The sequence below is a fragment of the Macrotis lagotis genome, chromosome X (genome assembly GCF_037893015.1).
Source record: "Macrotis lagotis isolate mMagLag1 chromosome X, bilby.v1.9.chrom.fasta, whole genome shotgun sequence".
Classification (NCBI taxonomy): domain Eukaryota; kingdom Metazoa; phylum Chordata; class Mammalia; order Peramelemorphia; family Peramelidae; genus Macrotis; species Macrotis lagotis.
The window spans coordinates 549,799,010-549,807,659 of record NC_133666.1 but is presented as its reverse complement, the minus strand read 5'-3'; positions in this window follow the sequence as shown (position 1 = coordinate 549,807,659).

The window sequence follows — 8,650 nt, the reverse complement described above, 5'->3', positions numbered from 1 at the left end:
GTTTCAGAGCAAAACATGAACTCTTCCCCTCCCCGCCCCAGCCTACACCAGTATTATTTGTAAGCATTGCCCTAGAAGTAGGTCCTCCAAAGGACTTATTTGCTCCCCACCTTTGATTTGTGAAATTTCCTCGACCAAGAGAACAGCTAAGGGAAAAACAAGATCTGGATTGTTTTTCGCCCCCACCCCTGTAGTTTTGCTCTCTCTCAGTCTAACCCTGTTAACTTGTCTGGTTCACAGAACTATAAACTGGCGAAGAAAAGATGGGAATAATAATAATAAAAATAATAATATAAAATACTAACTAAAAAAAAAAGACTTGGCCAGGAGCAATAATTTAAAATGCACATTTGCTTTGGATGCACTGTTGTTCGTGTTAAGACTGTATATATTTGTTTATTTAAGCAGCCTGAAAGTGCAAAAAGGAAATGAACAGCATACATTTCATTTTAATGTACAAAACATTATATGCACTCGAAATGTTATAATTTCTAATATTTTTAAAGTTTATATTTGAGTTGTACAAAGTTACGCATTAATCCGATATTTCATTCTTACTTAATGTTATCATTTCTTTAAATAATATTACAAAATTTAAATTCTGTCTAATGGAGATTTTTGTTTTTGTCTACCTCACTATAATGCAAGTATTTACAACTCTAAAATGACCTGAGGTAAATTAATATTCAAAACATTTTTACAGTACACTTTTCCTGGATGATATTCCAACTATTACTGTATTATTAAACTTCTTTTCTCAAACTCTCAGTATGGTGTCATATGTTCTTTTTGGAGAAAACTTTCTCAAAGAAATGTTGGTTGTAGTATAAACACAATTGAGGGGGTGTGGGTTTGGAAGTCTGCAAAGTCATTGGATTGGTTTGTTTTTAATCTCATACAGTAGCTCTTTCAATTCAAGATGGTTTTGTATTTTCATGAAACATTTATTATGACATTTGTTCTTCCCTGGGCTAAATCCCCATCTTATGTCAACCTGTGAAAAATCCTCGTGAGAATATGACCTGTTCCAGCATCTCAGGGCCTAAAGATCCCTTGGCTTCCTTCTCTTCCCTCTTTAATGTTGGAGGGAGAGAGAAGACAAGAGTCTGCCAATACGTCTGTAGTTACTGTTGGTGTCTGTACTGATTTATATTCTTGGTAACACAAGAATCAAAAAGATACTAAATGCTCATTATTTATTTTTATGGAATGGTCATTGCTTTATTCAATACCAGTTCATCTTAAGTTTTAGTGGTTTAGGGATATCAGGAGAAGCTAATTGCCAGGGTGGGTGTGGAGACTTTTATCACTGTGAAAACTTGATACACAAAGAGTATCAGAGGCAGAATTTGAATTCGATCCATCTGACTTTAGAGCCAGTTTTATTTCCACTGTACTACATTGCTGAATAATTTTCAGTAACTAAAAGATAAGTTTCAGAGGTGCCATTAGCAGTTCCAGGATGATCTCCCAAGACATTTTTGGTTTTATTTCACAATCTAGGAAGATGGGTAGCCTGCAAATCAAAATGAAAAAATAAAAAATAAAAAAGCAGTTGAGATACAGAGGCAAACTTAACAACTCAATTTTGTTGAAAATATGCTATTATACAAAAGAGATGCAGTCCTGAACCACTTAGGTACGGATGAATTTTTTATACATTGAAATTGAAGAATGGGAAATATACTATGTATTAGATATTATGGTATCATTCTGTATTAGAAAGACATGGATGAGACTCACACAGGATAAGGAGGAGTTGTAATTTATGCCAATTAAGGGAATATCCACATTGATACCATAGAGTCATGAAAATATCAATATATGTAAAATACTTTGTACACTGCAAACCATGCAAATGTAAGATTTTTTTCTTTTAAATTCTTACATGAGAACTAGTTGAGGAATTAATTGGTTGATGATTTTGCTTTTTGTTTTTTGAGTCTTTTGTTCAGACCTATAGTTTCATCAGTGTAGGGAACTTCCAGTGTGGAAACTTACTCTAGAGATACACATTTGCATCTCATTGTAATTTCACATTTACAAAAATTGCTTGGTTCATTAAGAAGGTAAGTGAATTGTCCACGGTTTCACCACCAGAAACTAAGATCAGAGCTTTACAGTTGGAGGAAAACTTAAGTCATTGCCCTTCTTATAGGTGGGAAACTGAGGTGCAGGGAAGTTAAATGACTTGTCTAAGGTCACATAAGTGGTAGATGACAGCAAAGTGTATCTGAAGCTAAGGATGCCATTCCATTCTCTACACCAGATGTTTCAAACAAATCAGGGCTTGAGGTCCTTATTTGTCCAATATTTCTAAGATCAGCCAGAACTAGACTGAAATGAAATTGAGAAATATTTAACAAAATAAAAATATAATAAAGGAGATGATATGAATATGTGGTTTACTGTCAGCATGCAGTCCACAGGAGTCCTTATGTATCTCATTTCTATTTGAGTTTCACTTCATTTCTTTTTTTTCTTTTAGGTTTTTTTTTTGCAAGGCAAATGGAGTTAAGTGGCTTGCCCAAGGCCACACAGCTAGGTAATTATTAAGTGTTTGAGACCGGATTTGAACCCAGGTGCTCCTGACTCCAGAGCCAGTGTTTTATCCACTGTGCTACCTAGCCACCCTCCCCACTTCATTTCTATTTGCTGTGCTGTACCATACTATACCATAAATGTACCTTATTGAGGAATATTAGAAATCATTATTACTGGAGGCACAGGAGTATGTAAACTCTTTATTATTGTTCAACTGAATTATGCTCCTTTGGTTCATCTGTGTTTTTTGAAAATTCTACATTATTTTAGATCGAAATAGACAAGTTTTCTGCTGTAAGGATAATATAGTAATAAGTGTTGAGAAACTAATCCATCATGATGAATGTCTTCATTTTCTTGAAACAATTAAGGAATGAACCACATGTTACAGTGATTTCAAAAGAGTAAAATGTTCTTATTGACCTGGGGCCTTTGATAGTATAGGTATTGTCAAAGATAGGAGTGTGGCAGCTAAAATTTGATATCTTGATTGTCTAGAGGCCAGAATCCTGGTCTGGACCTGAGAATCATATATTTAGAGTAGAAAGGGACTTTAAAAATTGTCTAGTCCACCCTTCTCATTTTACAGATCAGTAAACTGAGGCAAATAGAAATTAAAGACTTTCCTAATATTGCAAAGGTGGAAAGTATCAGGATTAGTATTTGAGCTCAAGTCCTGTGATTCCAAGTTAAAATTTCCAAATTCAGCATTCTATCAGCTGTGTTTCTCTGCACGAATGACTTATTTGAGAACACTGAACTACAGAATTCACTTCTCTGTGCTTTAACTTTTAAAAAAATTTTTTTTGATTTGTTTGGTACCCTTCTCCTTGTGTAATTTGTGAAATTTGTTAGGGGATCTAACAATCTCCAGATTGTTAGGAGAAAGATGTACCATAAATGCCAAATGTCATTATCCTTTTGCCTTGAAAACAGTTCCGTTATCTAAAATTGTGAAGGCTTCCCCTCTTCTTTGTTTAAAAGAGCCATGCACCAGTTTAAGTGCTAGACCTTCTTTTGTCCCTGGTCTTAGATGTAAAATGTTTGGGAGAAATCAGTAAGTATTTATTTAGTAGTTTATAAGTTGAGAGTTACAAGGGATCTTAAAAGTCATCTTGGCCAATTTCTTGTATTTACAGATGAGGATGTTATAATTTCTAATGAAGTCTAAAGGAATTAAATGATTTTCCTGAGGTCATATAGGTAGAAAGTAGAATTGGGAGTCAAAGCTTTTTTTTTTTCTTTTTAGGTTTTTGCAAGGCAATGGGGTTAAGTGACTTGCCCAAGGCCACACAGCTAAGTAATTATTAAGTGTCTGAGGCCAGATTTGAACTCAGGTACTCCTGACTCCAGGGCTAGTGCTCTATCCACTGTGCCACCTAGCCACCCCTGGGACTCAAATTTTGAGGAAAGTTTGACTCCTAACACTCTTCTTCCCACTTTACCACTGCAGACAAAGAGAACTGACCTTATAGATAAATTGTTGTGACTATTGTCATTTGTGGTAAATGTTTACTGAACACATTCTAGTGACTGTGTATGGGTCCTAGTTTAGGGGTAGTCAGTTTATAGCTCTTATTCATGGTTTGTCCATATCAAGAAGAGTTTTTTCTTTGTAAACTTTTAGATGGCCATCCAGAACAGATGAGCTGTATTTATCTTACTAGATTGTTTGGTTTAGGTTTAAACAAAACTTTCAGTATTCATATTAAAAACCCAGCCTTCATCAAAGACCAGAGGGCTACCATAATTACAGCTAAGTATGACAACAGCAACCAAGAATGGCTGGCATTGGATATTATAAAGGCAGTTTTACAAATATAAGATTTTTCCCCCCATAATTTTGAAACTTTTTTCAAGTTTTAAATTTCAAATTCTAACTTTCTCCCTTCTGTCCCCTTTCCCCCCATGGTAAGCAATCCCAATCTAGTTTATACATTTACAAACATGTAAAACATTTCCATGTTAGTCATTTTGCATAAGAAGACTCAAAAAAGTGAATGAATGAAAGGAAAGAAGGAAATTGAAAAAAATGGTATGCTTCAGTCTATATTAAGATAATATTGATCTTTCTCTGGGAGGTGGATAGTATGCTTCATCTAAAGGTGCTTTTTGTATGACTAGATAAAACCCCTGAAAGAAAGAACCCCACCTTCCAAATCCCCCACACTTCAAGGCTTCTTTGGAGTTATTATAAAATGTCTTGCTAATAATCACCTCAATATTAGTTATTCTATTCCATATAATCAACTGATTCTTGGTGGAAGGGCACCTGATCAAGCAATGAATATGCAAAGAATTCCCAGAAATTAGGTGGTGGTGGTGGGGGTGTATGTGTCTGTGTTTTTAACTCCTGGAAACCTCCTTTTTTAAAAAAAATGTTTTGTGAATATTTCTCCCACTAAATCTTTTTAAAAATTCAAATTATTGACTTCTTTAACATATCAAGTGATGTATTTAAAACTCAAGACTCCATTTTAAGTTTAATTAGCATTATTAGCAATTTTTTCATCACTTTTGGGAACCAGTTTGAGCTGACTTTAGCATTTCTTTGAATCACGATCATTTCTCATCTTACCCTTTCCCCTGTCAGGTTGAACCCAATATCATACACAATATTCTGTCCTGGAAGTCATAGAGTGAAAGCTACAAGTGACCCCAGAAGTTATCTCATCCAACTGTCCTCACTTATCTTCCTTCTGTGATTCCAGCCTTCAAAGGTTTTTTTTTTTTAGATTTTTCAAGGCAATGGGTTTAAGTGGCTTGCCCAAGGCCACACAGCTAGGTAATTATTAAGTGTCTGAGGTTGGATTTGAACCCAGGTACTCCTGACTCCAGGGCCAGTGCTCTATTCACTGCACCACCTAGCCGCCCCGGGCCTTCAAAGTTTTAAGAGGCTTACAGGTGATCCTAGATCTTTTGATTTAGATGAAAAGAAAGTACTGTTTGTTGTTTCCAGTGTTTTCATTCTATGCTGGAAATTCTGAGTCCCCTTGGGGAGATAGTTTGTGTTAAGCACAGTGCCTAGAATATTGTAGGCACTAAACAATGTTTTTTTTTTACTTGATTTCTACCTAGAATTATGTCCCCTAAGACTTGAGAGTTCCCTTTTCTCCATTATTTCCTGGGCCTGGTAGCACTCTTCAGCAGGATCAGATATTCTGGGGACTACTTTAAAACAAACTCCAATTCAGCAATCTTGGTAGGTCCTTGTAGCCCTTCCAGAGCAGTAGAGGGACGAACAGAGTTGCTTTTGATCACAAATTGACCAGTCATTTATTTAGATTGTAACCTGAGAGAGTGAGTGTCCCATAGAGGTAGAGTGAAGATGGCTCACCTGATCCTAACAAAATTGCTATATTATAGACAATAGGACATGTTTTATTTGGCTTTAATTATGTAGTACAGAGGGCATAGTGATATAAAAAGTCTTCATTTGACTAGAGGTCAAGATATTTGAATTCTAGCACAAGTAATAGGTAAGAATTCACAAATCACTTTACCTACAAGCCTTCATTTCCTTCATATGTAAAATGGACAAGAACAGGAATTCTTAACCTTTTTGTGTGTCAGACTATGAAGTTTAAGGACCCTTTCTCAGAATTATGGTTTTTAAATAGTTAATGGAAATGCTTGGTTTTAATGAGAAGCTGGTGGTGGGGGTGTATGATTTTTTTTGTCCATTCCAATTCACTTGTATATCTGAGGATTCATGAACCCAAAGTTAAGAATTTCTGTGCTAGATGAGATTTCAGCATTCCATGTTTTTTTGTTGTTGATTAGTGTTGAATAATTAAAGGCAAAAGACTGAGAGAGCAATAATATTGCTCCTCTGTTTATAGAAACCTAGACATCAGGTAATTTAGCACAACTCTGCTCAAAGGCTTCCACTGACAAATTAAAATCTGGACAGGGTTGAGGTAGTACAAGATGCATGGTCTTTGGGGAAGACAATAATCAGATGACTCAAGGAGAATAATGATTAGTTTGGTTCAAATGATAACAATAAGGACCCAGCCAGAGGTAAATATACTGCTAACAGCTCTTAAATGATTGATCCAGGCACCTTAGATTCCCTTTGTCAAATTTCCAATATCATGTATTTAGATTTAGAAGGAAACTTAAACGACTTTTGATTCAACATCCTCAAAAAATGAGGATTTTACAGAAGAAGAAATGAAAGTCAGAGAGGTGATTTGTTCAAGATAAGTAGAACAGTTAAGATTTAACTGCATGGTCCTCCAAATCTAATCCTCATTCCTCCAGTCATGGTTGATTGGTTGTTGTCCTTCATTCTTAAAGAGGACAAAAATGGCATCAGTATGTTAGAATGAATTTACAGTGTTTCCAACTGTCTGATCAAACCAATACATGCTTGGAAGACTCTGACACAGGTTGGGAACAAATAATCCACAATAACATTTGGAGTGATACATTTCTCTAATTTTGTCCATCTTATGTTTCTTTTGAACTACTGCAATTCTGCTTTTCTCATAGAGCACAGTACCTTTGATGAAAGCATACCATTCTGGGTGGTCCTTTGCCAGTGTCTCTCCCATGTCCAACAACCAATTCCAATGTTCTTCAGAAGGAACTTGAGTGTATTCTTGTATCACTTCTGACTACCAAGTGAGCACAACCTTGAGTTTTCCATAAAATAGGCACCTTAGCATATATTTGGTATTTGAACAGCATGGCCAACCCATTGGAGTTGTGCTCTCTGCACTTGCTTGCTCTGCCCTACCTCTAAAGACCTACTCCTTACACTTATTTCTAAAGTAAACTTGGGCAGGTCACATTTATAATTATATATTACCAGGTCTGCTTGATAAATGTTTACTGAAATGAATTAATTGCTAGAGATCTTATAGCAGTTTTCTGCTGTGTAAACTGAGAGGGTTGGACTAAATTACTTCTAATTTCTCTTTTTAGAGACCATTGGCAGTCAGCTTGACCTATGTCTTGTAGCTGGACTCAGATGACTAGAGGAGACAGTGAGGCTAATGACTTTACACAGCTCTGCCTCAGTTAAGTCTAGTTTAATTTGCAAGTCTAAGCATCATTCTTGTATTGTCATTGATCGTTTTTGAGGACAAATATAAAAACAAATTACAACAGTTTCTCTTTGAGCTTTAAATCTATAAATATGTGTATATCATCTTCCTGACTTCTTGCCTTGATTAAACATATGATTTTTTTCTTGAACTATGCAGTTAATGATGACTGAGAACTGAGCCTTAGGTAGTATATAGAGGTTGGTGAAGAATGGTGATTTCTAGAGATGGAATTTCAGTTTATTTTGGACCAAAAAAAGCATATACAGACAATAGTTGGGAAACTGCCCCACTCTGCCCAACAGTTCTGGAAGAGTTAAAGTAGTAAGTACTTCCCCAAGGCTTGAAGAAGAAAACCAGTAAGTTGTGAAATTATTTTTATGATGTTGACACAGATGCATTTTCTTAAAACATTTAAAAGAAGCAATTTTAAAAAATAGCATGCCTCTTGGTTTTCAAATTCCATTTTCCTTATGTATGTGTCATCTACAGCCTCACGGGGGGGGGGGGGATCAGCAACAAAAAAATATTCCTCTTTTCTTCCAGTTTTCACATTCACATGGAGCATTTTAATGAGTCAGTGAACTATTGCCTACCAGTGAACCATCTCCAAGGGCTCCAATTTTCATGGTTCTCTCTGAAGTCTGGGCAAAGATTTAAGCATCCAGGATTAAAACAAAATGCCTGAGGAGGCAATATGTAGAGTGAATTTCAGTATATTTTAAAAATACTTTTGATTCAAATATAAACTCCTTCAAGGGCAGTCAGTATTTTAGATACATTTTATTTTTTATCTTCTAGCACTAAGTATGGTATTCCACATGGGGTAGACATTTAGTAATTATGTATTTAATTTGATTTTATCTCTGAAACATGAACAAAAATGTTGCCCATTTTATGTTGTAGAAACTAGGTATATTTTATACACACATATTTCATACTTGTGCTTGATGGTTTATAAATTATTTTCTACATGTGGTTTTGCTTTATTTTTACCACAACCCCAAGTTAGCTAGTTGAATATTATGATGCCCATTTTCAGGTAAAGACAT